A 17833-nucleotide genomic window follows, 5' to 3' on the forward strand; every position below is an offset into this window, starting at 1 on the left:
TTTTGCACTAGGACCTTGAGGTGAAGTTTATTAGTCAGTTGACTTCAATTTCAGAGTGCCAAATTGAGTAATAATGAAAGTTCTTCAACCTTCCAGCAGAGGGCGCACACTCATCAGCTTCTTGAGTAGCTGGTCGCTTCTTGGATGTTTGCCTTTGGCTGACTCCTGGGCAACAAGCCACTGGAGCAATGCTGTAAAAATGTGGACCCTAAACTGGCTGCTGACAGCAAACTGTCTGTTGACAGATTGATGCCACATAAGGAGCTGGAGCCAGAATATAAATCAACTATATGACTAAACGCACTATTTAGTTCAGCTAAATTTTATGTGCTGGAAACGGGCAAGACTTTTTCAATGAAGGGAACAGTGCATTGATTTTCATTCTGGGGCAAGTCATCTAATCTTCAATCAGGACTTCCGAGAACTTCTTGCATAGCCCCTTTTCTTTCCAAAGAAGAGCTGCAAGCTACAGGCCATGCTGAGGCTAGAAAGCAAAACTAAGTCCCCAGGGGAATTTTTAAGTGATTCATTTTCTTGACTAAACTGTACATTATATAGTTAACCTAACCTAAATAAGGATTGCATATTATGATCCTGGGAATAAAAAATATATACCTTTAGTTGTCCTTTGATTGAAGATGATATGTGACTATTTTAAGTCAATTAAGATTTTTCCTACTGGTCTTCATAATTTATTATTTCATCAATATTCATACTAAGACAAATTGAAAATTAAAGATGTTCTACAGCTCTTAGAAGTTTCCATTAGGTGTGCATATGAAGGTGTTTGGAGGGGTTATTACTGATGGCATATTCGTGACTGCCAAGCTTAGGGTCAACATTTACATTGTATGACTAAGGGAAAGGAAATTTTGTTTTCAGGCTTTCTATAGATTTCACCCTTGGTAGAAACCAGATTTCTCTTTATCAATATGGGTAAAATTGTATTTTTAATTATTAAAAATGTTCTACAATAATCTAGATTGTCACCCTAAATGCTAGCCAGTTATAATATAATAGAAATGCAATGTTTTAATGATAATTGCAAAATAAATTAGATGCATTTGGAGATTTCTTGAGCAATTTAAAAAGTGGAGTCAAGGTAATATAAATATTTTGCTCTCACATCAATTTCAAAGATAAATGGAGTAATTTAATGGAGTGTGAGAAATAACATTAGTTTTATAAAGACTTTTATTATGAGCATTGAAGATCTTAAGACATTTTCTTTTCAAAAGAAAACAGTATAGGGATACCTGGGTGGCTCAGCCAGTTAAGCATCTGACTCGGTTTCAGCTCTGGTCATGATCTCACAGGTGGTGAGGTCGAGCCCTGTGTTGGGCTCTGTGTTGACAGTGGGCAGCCTGCTTGAGGTACTCTCTCTCTCTCTCTCTCTCTCTCCCTCCCTCCCCTGCTCATGTGCACTCTCTCTCTCAACATAAATAAATAAACTTTAAAAAATTAAAAGGAAAACAATTAAGAAAAAAATCATACTCATTTTTTTTGTCTATTGTTTTAAGACTATTGTGCTGTCATATTTTGTACACTATTCTAGATTAATCAACAATCTCATGTCTATAACATTGAGCCAGAACCAGCACCATTTCTGGACTAAGCAAGAGTATTATGGAGAACTAATCTAGTTCCCTTTGTAGTGGTATAGGTAAAACTAGATTCCCTTAACAGGATTTGGGACTACAAATTTATAACAGTGTTCCTTATAGGTTTTATCATCCTTCCAATCAGATGTTCAATGGCTTAAAATCCTGAGTGCTATTAATCAGAGAGTTATACATTATACACTATCTCCTAAAAATACAACCTTATTTGAAATAGTAGTTCATATGGTTGGTCACAGACTTTTCAGAAAATGAATACACCAATTCCGGCAAATTCTTAGGATCAACTAAAATAATCAAATACACATTTGAGCACATTTCATACAATGACTATGTAGAAATTGTTAGCTAAAGCATATGTTAATGGTTGAAATTAGCAATCTTATCTGTCTGCACATAATAAAGTTCATGAAAAATTCCTCCAATTAACAGCAGTTGCAAATTATTTTATCTTTTACATGTCGAGCTGTTTTGAAATCTTTTAAAAAAATCTGTAAGATGAGCTTTTTGTTGGGAAAAATAACAGTTTTAATCACCACACATAGATAAATGTAGATGGTTGATGTTTTTCTTTGTTTTGATGTGGACTTATCAATTTTCCTTTTTATAGATTATGCTTTTTTAAATCAAGTCTAAGAACGCTGCCTAGCCCTAGAATCTGGATATTTTGATCAATGTGTTTTCCTACAATTTTTATAGTTTTATATTTCACATTTGCCTAGAATCCATTTTAAGTTTTGTTTTGTTTTTGTATAAGATGTGAGATTTAGGTTGAGTTTCCTTTATTTCCCCTATGGATGCCCAGTGGCTCCAGAGCTATTTCTACATGAGCTGCCCTTCCTCCAAAGAATTGCTTTTGCACCTTTGTGAAAAGTCGGCTGGATAACTGTGTGTGGACTTATTTTTGTGTTCTCCATTCTGTTCCATTGATCTTTTTGTCTGTCTCTTCACCAATATCACACTGTCAAACAAGAATTACCTCAATTATCTTAATCTTTGGACAATACTGTTCTCTCTGAACCTGATTATTCCTTAATTTCCCCCATGACATTTCCAAAGTCTTTTTTCCTTTCAATAAATAGTTTGGCAATAAATACCCTATTTCACTTGCCCTTTAGCTTAAGCTTCTTTCATTTCCTCTCAGTTCAAATATTAGAGCCCTAACTTCGATTTGACTTTTCTATTATAATATGATGTCATTGCCTTCAAGAGTTTTAATATGAATATCACTTATTCATTGATGGTCCTCTTTGGATTCTATAATTATGCAAAGAAGTATGTAAACATACCTTTAAAATTTGTTTTTTATACCCCTCAGAAATTATATTAATCTTATACATCATATTATTTGGCGTGGAAAGTCAAATAGCATTAAGAGGAAGGATATGATCAGAACAGAAAGTGTATTGCCAGTTGCGTGCCGTACAATGACCCCTAGCCAAGGGGCTGCTAGGAGCTGAAATGCAGCACACGTTCCACCTGCCAAGCCATATGTTCTAGTTGCATCTGCCAAAAGAAGCATTGTCCTCTAATGTTCACAGAAGTGTAATACAGTCAAATAGTTACCTTGTGTAGCACAGCAGAAGCGGTGGTGGTCTCCAAGCTTCCCTCCAGCCCTCGAATTCTAAGGAAGTTTCAAGGAGGCAGACATCACTGGAGACCAAGGTGTTGGAACAGGGCTTCATACACCATGTAGAACTTGAAATGGGCCTTGAAGGATTGGTGCAGTTTGATTGGAAAGATTAGGCAGAAAGTTGCTCATGAAAGAAAAACAGTTAATATGCAAAGGTGAGCATGTATAGGGTGTGTTTAAGGAACAGAATGATTTCTAGGAATCTGCAAATCCATATTCAGAGAGCTATTGTCCCAATAAATAAGTTCTGAATGTAACATTATTATAGTATATGGGTCTGTGAAACTTTTTGTCTTCAAAAAGTATCTTACTATTTGATCAGGTTATGCATGACTTCTAAGAGCTACACATTTTAAGAACCACATGACTGCTTTTTCTTTAAGTTTAGATAAGGCTAATGTAATCAGACTAATACAATATTATTTCTGACTTGAAATGTTAAAAGATCTGATCCCTTTTCATGCATGATTGAAGTATTCTATTCCAGCGGTGCCTGGGTGGCTCATTGGTTAAGCATCCAACTTCCGCACAGGTCATGATCTCTCACAGTTTATGAGTTCGAGCCCTACATTGGGCTCTGGGCTGACAACTCAGAGCCTAGACCTTTTTTCAGATTCTATGTCTCCCTCTCTCTCTGCCACTCCCCCACTCCTGCTTTGTCTCTCCTGCTCAAAACTAAACATTAAAAAAAAATTATAGAAGTATTCTATGTTGTTTCAAATAATGTGATGTTCTTTGACTCATGTGCAAAATTATTATTGCTGCTTCCATTGTTTACTTTTTTCACATATGCAATTCAATTTATTTGCTGTTTTATACTTTTTAATTCTAAAGGCTTTACAATGTCGTATTTTCTTGTTTCTTGGTATAATAGCTTTATTACTTCAAATCAAGGGATGATCACATAGCCTAAACTGTCCTGATGAAACAATATTTAGCTCTTCTGTGTAGCTGGAACTCAGTAATTTCTTTCCTCTCTACCTGCTGGCTGTTTCCTAAACCTTACATCATCTGCCTTGAATCTGTTTGAAACTTTGTAAGGTACTTTGGTTTTCCGTCTCTCACAATTACATTCCCATGACTTGTGAGATGCTCTCTTAGACTCCAAGCTCTCCATTTTTTACTTTTAGTTTCACAGTCACCTTTCTAATCTCTAAAACAGTTGCAACATTGATTCCTTTTCTTGATAAGGAGGACTCTTTGAGATTAAAGACATACTTGTTTAAAGAAAGAAATATCAAGTATACCTACCTTCTACGTTTATATGCGCATTATAGTTTATTGAAAATATTAATATATTCATCATAAAGGAAGTAATGCTCAGGGAGCCTGGGTGGTTCAGTTGGCTAAGCGTCTGACTCTTTGATTTTGGCTCAGGTCAAGATCTCACAGTTTGTTAGATCTGTGCTGACAGCTAGCTACCTGCTTGGGATTTTCTCCATCTCTCTGTCCCTCCCCTACTCGTGCTCTTATTCTCTCAAAATAAAGGACTTTTTAAAAAGTTAATGCTCTATTCTTTTTCTTTTTTAAAATGTTTCTGTTCTGTATAATGAACCAAATAAAAAAGTATCTTTTAGGAACTGTCACGGCCTGAGATTGTCAATATCAAAAGCACATAACTAGAAAGAATGTTGCAATTTTGCTAACCAAGCCCATCTAGACCACCTTAAACAAAACCAGCCAGTCTCTCATCTCTACTACTGTTCCATTGATTTCATACATTGTTGCTTTCATTAGTATATTGTGAGACATCTGTCTCTCCAGTCAGACCAGGTTACCTTTAGTTCAAAAATGAGGTCTTGTAACCAACCAACAAAAACTGAGTGCCAGGTATAACAGGAATACCAAAATATCCTTGGTCAAAGAATGTTGACAAAACAGAAGCAAGTAGCTTGTAACATTTCACTGTCACATGCATTGATAGTGGCAGAATGAAGATGAAAACCTGCTCCAGGTCCTAGACCAGTTTGTTTTCAGTTCTTTTTTTTTTATTTCTTTAATGTTTTATTTATGTCTGAGAGAGAGAGAGAGAAAGAGAGAGACAGCGTGAGCAGGGGAGGGTCAGAGAGAGGGAGACACAGAATCTGAAACAGGCTCCAGGCTCTGAGCTAGCTGTCGGCACAGAGCCCAACACAGGGCTCAAACCCCTAACTGTTGAGATCGTGACCTGAGCTGAAGTCGGAAGCTTAACCGACTAAGCCACCCAGGCACCCCCTTTTTTAATTCTAATTTACTGGTTTTTCTGTAACACATCTTAAATTTTTTTTGGGGGGGGAACCTGTGTCTCCCTCTCTCTCTCTGCTCCTCCCCTGCTCACACTCTGTCTCTCCCCTTCTCAAAAATAAATAAACATTAAAACATTAAAAACATTATTATGAAACACTCATATTTATTGTGAAATACAAAAGTAAGGTATAATATATAAGAAAAATAATATCCCAAATGTTGATACCCAGGTATAAATATCATTAATTTATTGATGTCTTTCTGTGTGTTTTTGTGTATGTGTGTTTAATTGAGGTCATTTGCCATATATTTCATATTGTTTTCCAGCATAAAAAATCCCTGGTGCCATTAATCCTGAAATAAGAAATGGTACATAGAAATGGTTTAGAGATGTGTATTAAACTTGGCTTTCGAAATTACATCTAAGTGGAGGTATTCAGTAGATTATGCATTTTCTCAACTAACTCTCAGCAAATTTGGGTGTAGGGAAAAGGTAGAACTAGTTGAGAGTCAGCATTTTGTCAGGTGGGTTGCACAAAAACAGTAGTACAAAATAGCACTTATAAGGCTTGTGCACCTCTGGGTACTACACTCAGGAAGATAATGATGAAAGCAGGCAAGGTTGTAAAGACGGGAGAATGAGTGTATGATATTGACATCAGTATGGGGAAAATGAAAATAGAAAAATATAATAGAAATCTCTATGAAGAAGATAAAAATTAAATAAGCAGACAAAAAGGAACTGCCAGAAATTAGAACTAAAACAATGAGAACAATATCCACAAGGCCAAGGAAGGAGATAATGATAGTAAGACAGAAACTTCAGTAAACTGCTCAATCAAGAAACATCTATTGTAAATTACCATATGTTGGGTATGGTATTACGGTGTTACAGAGCTATGAGTGAGGAAAGGAGAAATACAAAGATGAGGAAAGCAAAGCCCCTGATCTCAAAAATCCTGCAATTCAGCACAAGCATAAAACAAGCACATCAATTACTATATTTCAAATCTAATAACCAGAACACTGATTAAGGCACACAATTATAAGATCCCTGAGTAAGGAGTAAAATGAGATATCAAAGGCACAAATGAGACAGCAGTTGGGAAATCAGGGCAGATTTCACAGAGGAAGGGTAAAATAAACTTCAAGGGCTAAATTAGAGTCACATATGTATAGATTTGGAGACAGGAAAGCAAACAGAAAAGCCTTGGAAATGACTGAGAATGAAAACCTGGAGCATGCCCAGATGGCAGCAAGCAATACAGGTGGCAGAATGAAAGGTAGCAGACAATTACAATAAAGACCTTTTGAAATTTCAAATCAATGGAGGCATTATTTCCTTTGCAAGGTTTTAGCAGTTCAATGCTTCTGTCATGTAAAAAGGAATATATATATATATATATATATATATATATATATATATATATATAACTTCCTATCTGCTAAGCCTCCATGGATGTTGAAATGTTTTTGTCACTGATATTATGGAGAAATTGTTATTCACACACACAGATAAATCAACCATTATGGCATTTGCTGCTCAAACATAGCCGATCATTTACAAAAAAAGTATATGAGCATATTGCCTACCATGTTTGGCAACAATCCACAAGACTAATGCCATTTTATGCTTCAGGGTTTTTGCAAATATAAATACATTTTTCAGGGTAGGAACAATTTGAGAAACCACAGTGTTCCTTAGCTCATCATGGGAAACGGTAATTAGCACATCAGTAAATTACCTGTAGAATTTTATTTCCATGAACAAGGAAATAATGTTATCTCACTCAGTGCAGCAGGCTGATGTGAATTATGACTTTCAGAAAAATGAAGCCTTATGATTATCCACCAAAGGTGCACATTCAGGCTGATGATGTTGCTGTTCTAGTAACTTGTTATTCTGAAGTACAGAGTAGTGCTCATAGAATATTCTGAAGAAGTCCCTAGAACAGCTTGAACACAAGTGTGTTCTGCTCTATTTCTTTCCCTGTGAGATCATGGTGCTGAACATTTTATTATTTCTTTTTCTTTAGTTGGTGCCCTTAAAATACTCCAAGAAAGCCTCTTCAAATGTGTCTATGACAAACAGCTGTTGCATCATTAATAAATTTTGCCAGTTAAATTTCAAGAAGAAAGATCATGAAAAGGCTGATGAAATGTAAGTTATTATATATATTATTTATTTTTTATAATTACCCCCTGCACAGTATTTACAAGTCACTTAAATCCTGAAGTAGCTTTTATTTTTTTTTAATGTTTTATTTATTTCTGAGAGAGAGAGAGAGAGAGCATGAGCAGGGGAGGGTCTGAAAGAGAGGCAGACACAGAATCAGAAACAGGCTCCAGGCTCTGAACTGTCAGCACAGAGCCTGACGCGGAGCTGGAACCCACGAACTGTGAGATCATGACCTGAGCTGAAGTCAGACTCTCAACCGACTGAGCCACCCAGGCGCCCCCTGAAGTAGCTTTTAAAACTAAAAAAGAGGGGCACCTGGGTGGCTCAGTTGGTTGAGAGTCCAACTTCAGCTTGGGTCATGATCTCACAGTTCATGGGTTCCAGCCCTTGCTTCGGATTCTGTGTCTCTTTCTCTCTCTGCCTTTCGTCCACTCATGCTCTGCCTCTGCCTCTCAAAAAGAAGAAGAATGTTAAAAATTTTTTAAATAAAAAATAAAAAATTAAATTAAAAAAGAAATCTACCAGTTCCTTCATTTTTCAATGATCTTTTATTTTTTATTACCAAGCAGTTTATAGAAAAAAGATATATTTTTTCTCTTTTCCTGCTAAAAATTACTCAAAAGAAAATATGTCTTATCAGACTGCTTTAAATTTCCCATTTAAGAATCTAAAAATTCCTGTGACTAATTGCTTTGCAGAAAAAAACAAATCATGAAGTAATAGAATTAAAGTACTGAAGTGGGATCTTAGAAGTAATCTAATTTTTCAAAACTACCATGTCCTTAAATCCACTCTACAAGGAGGCCAGCAAGTTTTTATGTTTCAATAAGTATATTCACTGAGGACTTATTGTCATTAATGCAGAGTTCTCCTTTTAAAAACACTTCTGGAAATTATTGTTTATATCCCCCATATGCCTTCTTTACTTTATCTTCCATACTCCACCATTGTAGAACAAAATAAAATCTGCTTGTACATTATATTCCTTTTCATGTTTTTAGTTGGAGATAATAAGAGTACAATTTACATTATGCTAACCCTTCTCAGAAACAAACTAAAAGCAATATATAAATAATAAAAACAAATTAAAAAGAGAACTCCATCTTTAAAAACATTGGAAATAGCTACCAGCTCATACCTTAAAATATGATGATATATATCAAATATGAGGAATTGGGGTCAAGTCATGAGAAGTCACAAAGAGTAAACACGGACTTTAAGCCACGGGCTTAAAACTTTTTGAAGCAGCAGTCTTCAAAAATTGCTGGAATTTTCTTGAAGAACATACTCAAAGAATATTTATATAAAAAAACAAAATCTAGGGGAGGATTTAGGCCATGAGGATAACATCTTCTTATTTCAACCTAGAGAGGACAAAAGAAGTATGGCTTATAAAGAATCATTATAAGCCACCACAATAAGAGAAAAATTAAGCACATTCTTTGAAAAAGAAGGAAAGGGAGGAAGGGAGGGAGGAAGGAAGGAAGGAGAAAAAGAGAAAGAGAGAAAGAAAGAGAACAAGAGAAAGAAACTACTGTTAGCATTACCTTGATGCCAAAACCAGGCCAGTATGTCACAAGAAAAGAAAATTACACCAATATCCCTTATGAACATAGACACAAAAATACTCAACAAAAGATTAGCAAAACAAATTCAATAATACATTAAGAGAATCATTCACATGATGAAGCATGATTTATTCCAGGAATGCAAGGATGGTTTAACATTTACAAATCAATGTGATACACAACATTAACAAAATGAAGGATAAAAATAATATGATTATCTCAATAGATGCAGAAAAAGCACTTGAAAAAATTCAACATCCATTTATGATAGAAAACTTGACAAACGAGTTATAGAGGGAACATACCTCAAAATAAAGGTCATGTATGACAGTCCACAGCTAACATCATACACAAGGATGAAAAGCTGAAAGCTTTCCCTCTAGGATAAGGAATAAAACAAGCATGGGGCACCTGGGTGGCTCAGTTGGTTAAGCATCTGACTTTAGCTCAGGTCATGATCTCATGGCCTGGGAGTTCAAGCCCTGTGTTGGGTTCTATGCTGATGGCTCAGAACTTGGAGCCTGCTTTGGGTTCTGTGTCTCCCTCTCTCTCTCTGCCCCTCCCCTGATCATGCTCTCTCTCTGTCTGAAAAATAAAAAATAAATATAAAAAGAATTTAAAAAACAAAAGGAATAAGACAAGCATGACCACTCTCATCATTTTTATTCAGTATAGAATTAGAGGCCCTAACCAGACTAATTAGGTAAGAAAAAAGAAATAAGTTAACCAAATCAGAAAGGAATAAGTAAAACTATCACTATTTGCAAATGGCATATTATATACAGAAAACCCTAAAATCCCATAAAAATATTGGTAGAATTTATACGTTGTAGGATATAAAATTAAAAAATATGTTATTGCTATACACTAGTAGTGAACTATCAGAAAGAGAAATGAAGTAAATAATCTAACTTATATCAAAAAGAATAAAATATCTAGAAATAAGTTAATGAAGGAAGTGAAAGACCTGTATATTGAAAATTACATGACATCTAGGAAAGAAATTGAGGAAGACACAAATAAATGGAAATATATTCCATATTCATGGGTTGTAAGAATTCATATTGTTAAAATGTCCATACTACCCGAAGCAAGATACAGATTCAGTGCAATATTCCTTTCAAAATTCCAATGGAAATTTTTCACATAAATAGAACAAACAATTCTAAAATTTGTATAGAACCACAAAAGACCCCAAATAGCCAAAGCATTCTTGAGAAAGAAGAACAATGCTAGAGGCATCACCATCCTGATTTCAAAATACATTACAAAGCTATAGTACTTAAAAATTATAGCATTGGCATAAAAACAGACACATAGACCAGTGGAACAGAATCGAGAGCCCAGAAATAAACCCTTGTATATATGGTCAATTTATGACAAAGGGGCGACAAATATACAATGGGGAAATGATAATCTCTTCAATAAATGGTATTGAGAAACTGGAGAACCACATTTAAAATAATTAAGCTAAGCCACTATCTTACACTTGCAAGAAAAATTAACTCAAAATGGACTAAAGACTTGAACTTAGACTGAAACCATAAAACTCCTAGAAGAAAACATAAGCAATAGCTCCTTGACATAGGTATTGGTGATGATTTTTAAATCTGACACCAAAAGCAAAAATCAACAATTGAGACTATATTAAACTAGAAAGTTTCTGCACAGAAAAGAAAACCATCAACAAAATAAAAGGGCAACTTAGTGAATGAGAGAGAGTATTTGCAAATCATATATCTGGTAAGGGGCTAATCTCTAAAATATATAAAGAAAGACATACAACTCAACAGCAAAAAACAAAATCTGATTAAAAAATGGGCACATGTGAATAAACATTTTTCCCAAAAAGACATACAAATGGATACATGAAAAGATTATTTCCATCACTAATTATTAGGGAACTGCAAGTCAAAACCACAGTGAAATATGCCCTCACACCTGTTCAATGTTTTTTTTCAAGTTTATTTATTTATTTTGAGAGAGGAAGAAGAGGGGCAGAGAGAGAGGGAGAGAAAGAATCCCAAGTGGACTCCACTGATGCAGGGCTCAATCCCATATATCGTGAGATCATGACCTGAGCTGACATCAAGAGTGGGCTGCTTAACTGAGCCACCCAGGTGCCCGTGGAATGGTTCTTTTCTTTTTTTTTTTTTAATGCAGAAATAATGTGTTGGCAAGAATGCGCAGCTCTCATGCACTGTTGCCGGGAATGTAAATTGGTGCATCTACTATGGAAAACAGTGTGGAGGTTTCTTAAAAAATTATATGTATATATACTAAAAAGAAAAAAGTAAGATTAGCAAGATAGGCATAATTATTTTCTGTACTTTTGTGTGCATCTGAAATGTCTACAGTAAGAAGTAAAACACATATATGTATTTGACCAGTAATCCTCAAAGCTATCAAGTTTATCAAGAACAAGGGAAGTCTTTTAGCTAAAGGAAGGGCTTTTAGCTAAAATAATTACTAAATGTGTGGTATTTGTTTTAAAATTTTAATGTTCTTATTTATTATTGAGAGACAGAGAAAGACAGAGCATAAGCAGGGAAGGGGCAGAGAGAGTGGAGACCCAGAATCTGAAGGAAGATACAGGGTCTGAGCTGTCAGCACACAGCCCAGTGGGGGGCTTGAACTCACAAACCGCGAGATCATGACCTGACCCAAAGTTGGCCGCTTAGCCAACTGAGTCACCCAGTTGTCTATAAATGTGTGGTATTTTAAATTTGCTCCTGGGACTGAAAAAAGACAGTAAGAAAATAATTAAGGAGATATGAATCACGTATTTTAGTCCATGATGCCAGGTCATTAACTGTGACGCATGTACCATACTAATGTTAAGACTGGGGAAGCGGGGTGTGTGGTATGTGAATGCTCTGGGCAGAAAAAAAGGTAAGTAGATAAAGTTCTGAAAAAATTCTTAAATTTTTATTGTGAAAGGGCCAGAGTAAAGACAGCTGTTCTCTTCACTTCCTCAATTAAGTAGTAAGAACAAGAATCAGAAGCAATGGCCGCCATAAAAAGGAGGCAATCCAGGGCCCCTGGGTGGCTCAGTCGGTTAAGCGTCCGACTTTGGCTCAGGTCATGATCTCATGGTTCATGGGTTCAAGCCCCACGTCTGTCTCTGTGCTGACAGCTAGCTCAGAGCCTGGAGCCTATTTCAGATTGTGTATCTCCCTCTCTCTCTGACTCTCCCCTGTTCATGTGCTCGCTCTCTCTCTCTTTTGGAAATAAATAAAAATTTAAAAAAAGAAAAGGAGGAAATCCATTACCCAAATCCTTGCAACATGCCCAACAGAAATTGTGCCAAGTACTCTGAGTACAAAAGTAAGTAAAAAAACAATTTTTCCCCACATAAAACATACAATCTACTAAGAGATTAAAATCTACCAATATGCTTTACTGCTGTATCTTCGAATAATGACAGCATTTTCTATTTTGCAAAATTATTTAATAAGAAGAAGAAATAACCTAATCACAGCATGCAGAAATCATATAAAGTCATTTCTAGCTTGGCTGTGACAAAACAATCTAAGTAAATGTGACAATGTTGATTTGAGAGGACTATATTAATGAATCAGAAGTTTTCCCCTCATGTGCAATGAGTATTTTGCAAGGTCTAACATTGGAACGTATTGCGTGTCACCTACAAAATTTTTAAACTGTATTATTATAATGTCAATTCCTTATGTAAAATATTTGGCATTCATAAATGGCACCAAAAACTTCAAAACACTTTTGTTTAAAAATAAAATAAATGTAGTATTACACTATAAATGTAGAATGTAGTATTTTGTCCCCAGTTGAATGCATGGGCAAAGACATATTCATCATTTAAAAATAGTCATTATGAGCCTATTATGCAAAACATTTCAATGTATTACTATATATTTTAAGTCCAGGATTTTTACATATAAATAATTCTCAATTAAAAGAGATAAAATAGACACAGCATTTGTTTATTACCTAATAAAATACTTAACTATAAGAATGCTATGTAGTGATAAATGTCTTTAAAGGCAGATTAAATGCATTAGGAATTCAAATAGCAAAATTAAAATTATAGTATAAAAGATGAAATTAAAGAAGTTTTCCTCATCTTCTCAGAAATCATCATTAAATTACAAGAGTAAAGTATCAGAAGTACAACTCCATCCTTTAGATCTTAACCAAAGCTTGGGGCACCTGGGTAGCTCAGTTGGTAAAGCATCAAACTTCACCTCAGGTCATGATCTTACAGTTCATGGGTTGGAGCCCCTTCTTAGGCTCTGTGCTAACAGATCAGAGCAGGGAGCCTGTTTCAGATTCTATGTCTCCCTCTCCCCCCCCACCCCCCCCGCCACTTCTCTCTCTCAAAAATAGAAAAACATTAAAAAAATAAAAAGATCTTAGACAAAGCTCACAAAGCACCTTTCTCCAAAATGGTACCTCTTGAAGACAAACCAGTAATTTCTTATTAGAACAAGAGGCACAAGTATAAAGACTGGCTAAGAAAGATAACTTCTCTGAACCCAGTTTGGTGTGAACGCTTGAGAAGTAAAAATAAGTGGGGCTGTATGTAATATTAAGTTGAAGAAAAGCATATCTCCATGAAGCAATCTGCTGGTGAAGTTGAGCGAGAAGAAAGGCTACATTGAGAGATGCAGCACTCTGTATTCAGACACAACATTCCTGTTATTCTGGACTGTCTAATATTTGGCTCTAGCCTCACTCTATCCCCATGAATCATTTACAAATGGCTGATTTAGGACAACTCATCATGAACAAGAAAAAATTTAAAAAATCACAATAAGATATTTCCAAGGATATTACAACCAAAAGGTTAAAAGGGAACATGTATATATATATATACATATATATATATATAAAACAAATAACATATTAAGATCCATCACTATATATATACATATACATATATATGTATATATATAATTAATCAAATATATTGCTGCTTATTAAAAGGGCTTAAGAAAGAAATCTATATAGATTAATAGCACAACATATTAACAAAAGAGTTTAAAAATTATGTGTCACTGGTTCGTGAGTTTAAGCCCCACATCAGGCTCACTGCTGTCAGCACAGAGCCTGCTTTTGTGCTGTCCCCCTTTCTTTCTGCCCCTTCCCAACTCGTACTGTTTCAAAAATAAACATTAAAAAAAAATGATGTTGTCAAGACCTAAAATATGGTCAGGTTTTTGACTATGTGATGTTGACTGAAAAGAAAGCACACTGTTTATATCAGGGTATAAACTTCAATACACGTATATAAGATCTGCCATATTGATTATATTGTACATGTCCTGGAGAGCGCTGTTATTGTTGGCCTCTTGGCTTGGATTAAGAGTAGTGTGTTAACATGAAACGATGCTCAGCATCCCTCCTCATCAGGGAAATACAAATCAAAACCACACTGAGATACCACCTCACGCCCATCAGAGTGGCTAAAATGAGCAAATCAGAGAACTCTAGATGCTGGCGAAGATGTGGAGAAACGGGCACCCTCCTACACTGTTGGTGGGAATGTAAACTGTGCAGCCCCTCTGGAAAACAGTGTGGAGGTTCCTCAGGAAAATAACACTAGAATTCCCCTATGACCCAGGAATAGCACTGCTACGAATTTACCCAAGGGATACAGAAATGCTGATGCATAGGGGCACGTGTACCCCAATGTTCATAGCAGCACTCTCCACAATAGCCAAAACATGGAAAGAGCCTAAGTGTCCATCAACGGACGAATGGATCAAGAAGATGTGGTTCATCTATACAATGGAATACTACATGGCAATGAGAAACAGTGAAATCTGGCCACATGTAGCAACATGGATGGACCTTGAGGGTGTTATGCTGAGCGAAATAAGTCAGGCAGAGAAGGACAAGTATCACTTTTGCACGTATAGGAGGATTAGGAGGAACTTAACGGAGGACCGTGGGGGAGAAGAAGGGGGGAAATGGTGGGGGAGAGGTAGAGAGGCATGAGAGACTCTTGAATGATGAGAACAAACTGAGGACTGATGGGTGTGGCGGGGGGGGAGATGGGCATGGAGGAGGGCACTTGTGGGGATGAGCACTGGGTGTTATATGGAAACCAACTTGACAATAAACTATTTGTAAAAAAAAAAAAAAAGAGTAGTGTGTTAAATATCTTAACATTATGCTGTATCTATACATTTCATTTTACATTTCTTAAAGCTTCTGTCTTATGATGAATAATTGAAGTGATATTTGGTGTATTCATAAGTTTTATATCTTCATTGTAATTTGTAAACTTTAGTATCATTAGTATCTTACGTAACTAATTTTCTAGTCTTATATTTCACTCTAACCATATGCATCTGCCATTTCAAATATTTTGCAGTTTCATTATTGTGCCATGCTCTGCATCTGGAACATTCTACCTCAATAAATTCACCTGGCGCTTAACTCATCCATAAAGACTTTGCTCAAGGTTACTCCCTTCATTTTTCTCTAACTAGAAAGAACATATAAGTATTTCTGTGATAGTATAAAATAATATGAGGCCAACTGCTATTTACCATGTATGCCCTCTTCAGACAATGGTTATATGTGTTATTTATCTGTGTGTCCTCAGGACCCTGCATATAGCAAAGTCTCAGTCTAGATATTAATGACTCTAAGTGATGTGATGAGGTTAAACCTATATATCAGGCATAAACAAACGCACAGGTAAAGGGGTTTAGTTCATGTGAAGAGCACAGGATAAGATGTTACTTGAGAAAATCTAGGCAAGTCATAGCCACAGCCAGATAGGCTAGCATTAGACTCAGAAAAGTCAAAATATATGCTTGGTGCTTAAGTAAATAAGTAATGCTTGATATTGAATAATACCTGGCATAATGTTTAAGTAAATAAAACAGAGTTTAGGAGGACTATTAGCTCCCAGGAGTGTGGCACATAGTTGCAAAGAAGTCTGTCCCACATACTGGAATTTGGACAGGTATTAGCAAATTTCTGGGAAGACTATAAGACCCTGTTCCCTAGTATACATACACCTTCTTTAAGTTATTCAATCAAATATTAATCTAGGTGGTTCTATGAAATGATTTTGTGGATGTAACTAGATCCCAACTTAGTTGACTTTAAGAAAGGTAACTAGGTGAGCATATCCTAATCATGTGAGTCTTTAAAAGAAGATGGGTTCTTTTTGACAAAAGAAATTTGAATTGTGAGAGCGGTTTGATACAAAAAAAGAGTCACCATCTCCGGCTTTGAGGATGGAGAGGAAGGAACAAGAGATTCAAGAGACTGAGGGTGGCCTCTGCCAGCTAAAATAAGACTTGAATGACAACCAGCAAGGGAACAGGGGCCACAGTCCTACAACTGTGAAGGAGCAGAGTTCTCTAAAACTTGAATGAGTTCGGAATAGGACGCTGAGCTCCAGATGTATACACATCCTGCTGACCCCTGGTCTTGTGAGACCCTGAGTGGAAAGGCCAGTTACTCCAGATCCATACTTCAGACCTACAGAACTGTGAGCTAATAAACATTTACTGTCTGCAGCTGGCAAGTTTGTGGTACTACACTGCCGCAACAGAAGAGAAATTCAACAGGTAGCTAATCTTATATTCCAATCCCTTCCAAATGTGCTTAGGGTTGTGTTGAGAGCCGAGATGGGACTCAGGCTTCCAGTTTACAGATCTTTGACATTTACATCTAGACAAGGATTAGAAAGGCAGGATTAACTTTAGCAAGGCTTCTAGAGACTGAGCCTTGCCATTGAGACCCTTCTATGACTGAAATCCAACCTGTCACAGTAGGAAGAGATATCTGCTACCTCTGGTGGCCTGCAACCCATCTCCTACTGAGTTTTGAAGCTTCACAGATTTTTTTTCAAAACTCATTGTATCTTTTAGTTGCTAAATGATCTTGGGCAAGATATTTAACCTAAGGCCATATTTCCTCATTTGTAAAATAGGGATTGGAATAACTATTTCATAAGGTTATTATAAGGATTAAAGGAAATAATACCTTAAAGCTTTAAGTGCATTTCCTAGAATATAGTAAACACCCATAAGCATTAACTAATATTAATTCTCTCTCCTGGACAAATATCTTTCCTTCTCTAATGTTCTTTCTTGGCTTAAAAACACAAATATGTGTTTAACAGCCAGAATAAATACCCATGTGTTCAGGATATAATAAACAAAAATTTTAAATAATGTCTGCCTATAAATGTTAGCATATAAATGCAAATAAACACTTATCTGGCTTCAACAGCAGGTGGGTTTAGGTAAGCAGAACACTGTTAAATGACTGGGATTGTGTCCATTTTATCAATACATTTTGTAATATGCTGTCTATATTTTAATTGCAACACCTGCTTTCTTTCTGAAAAGAAAAATTTTGTTTATTTATGTTTTAGGTTAGGTGGATAAACATTTTCATGTTGCTACTCATCACATATTCTACAGTTATTTATTATTTCTAGAAAAAATATTTTCACTATAAAAAAGTTCAATAGTAAAATGTAACTCAAAAATTCTCTCAAGCATCCTACTATATGCAAGATCAGTCCATGTGTCTATACTAAGATAAGTCATTGCCCTGCCCTAAACTCAGAAGATATTGGGGAATAGAGACAGGCTTTTGC

This window comes from Hyaena hyaena, unplaced genomic scaffold (assembly GCF_003009895.1).
Source record: "Hyaena hyaena isolate Hyena2069 unplaced genomic scaffold, ASM300989v1 scaffold_1008, whole genome shotgun sequence".
Classification (NCBI taxonomy): domain Eukaryota; kingdom Metazoa; phylum Chordata; class Mammalia; order Carnivora; family Hyaenidae; genus Hyaena; species Hyaena hyaena.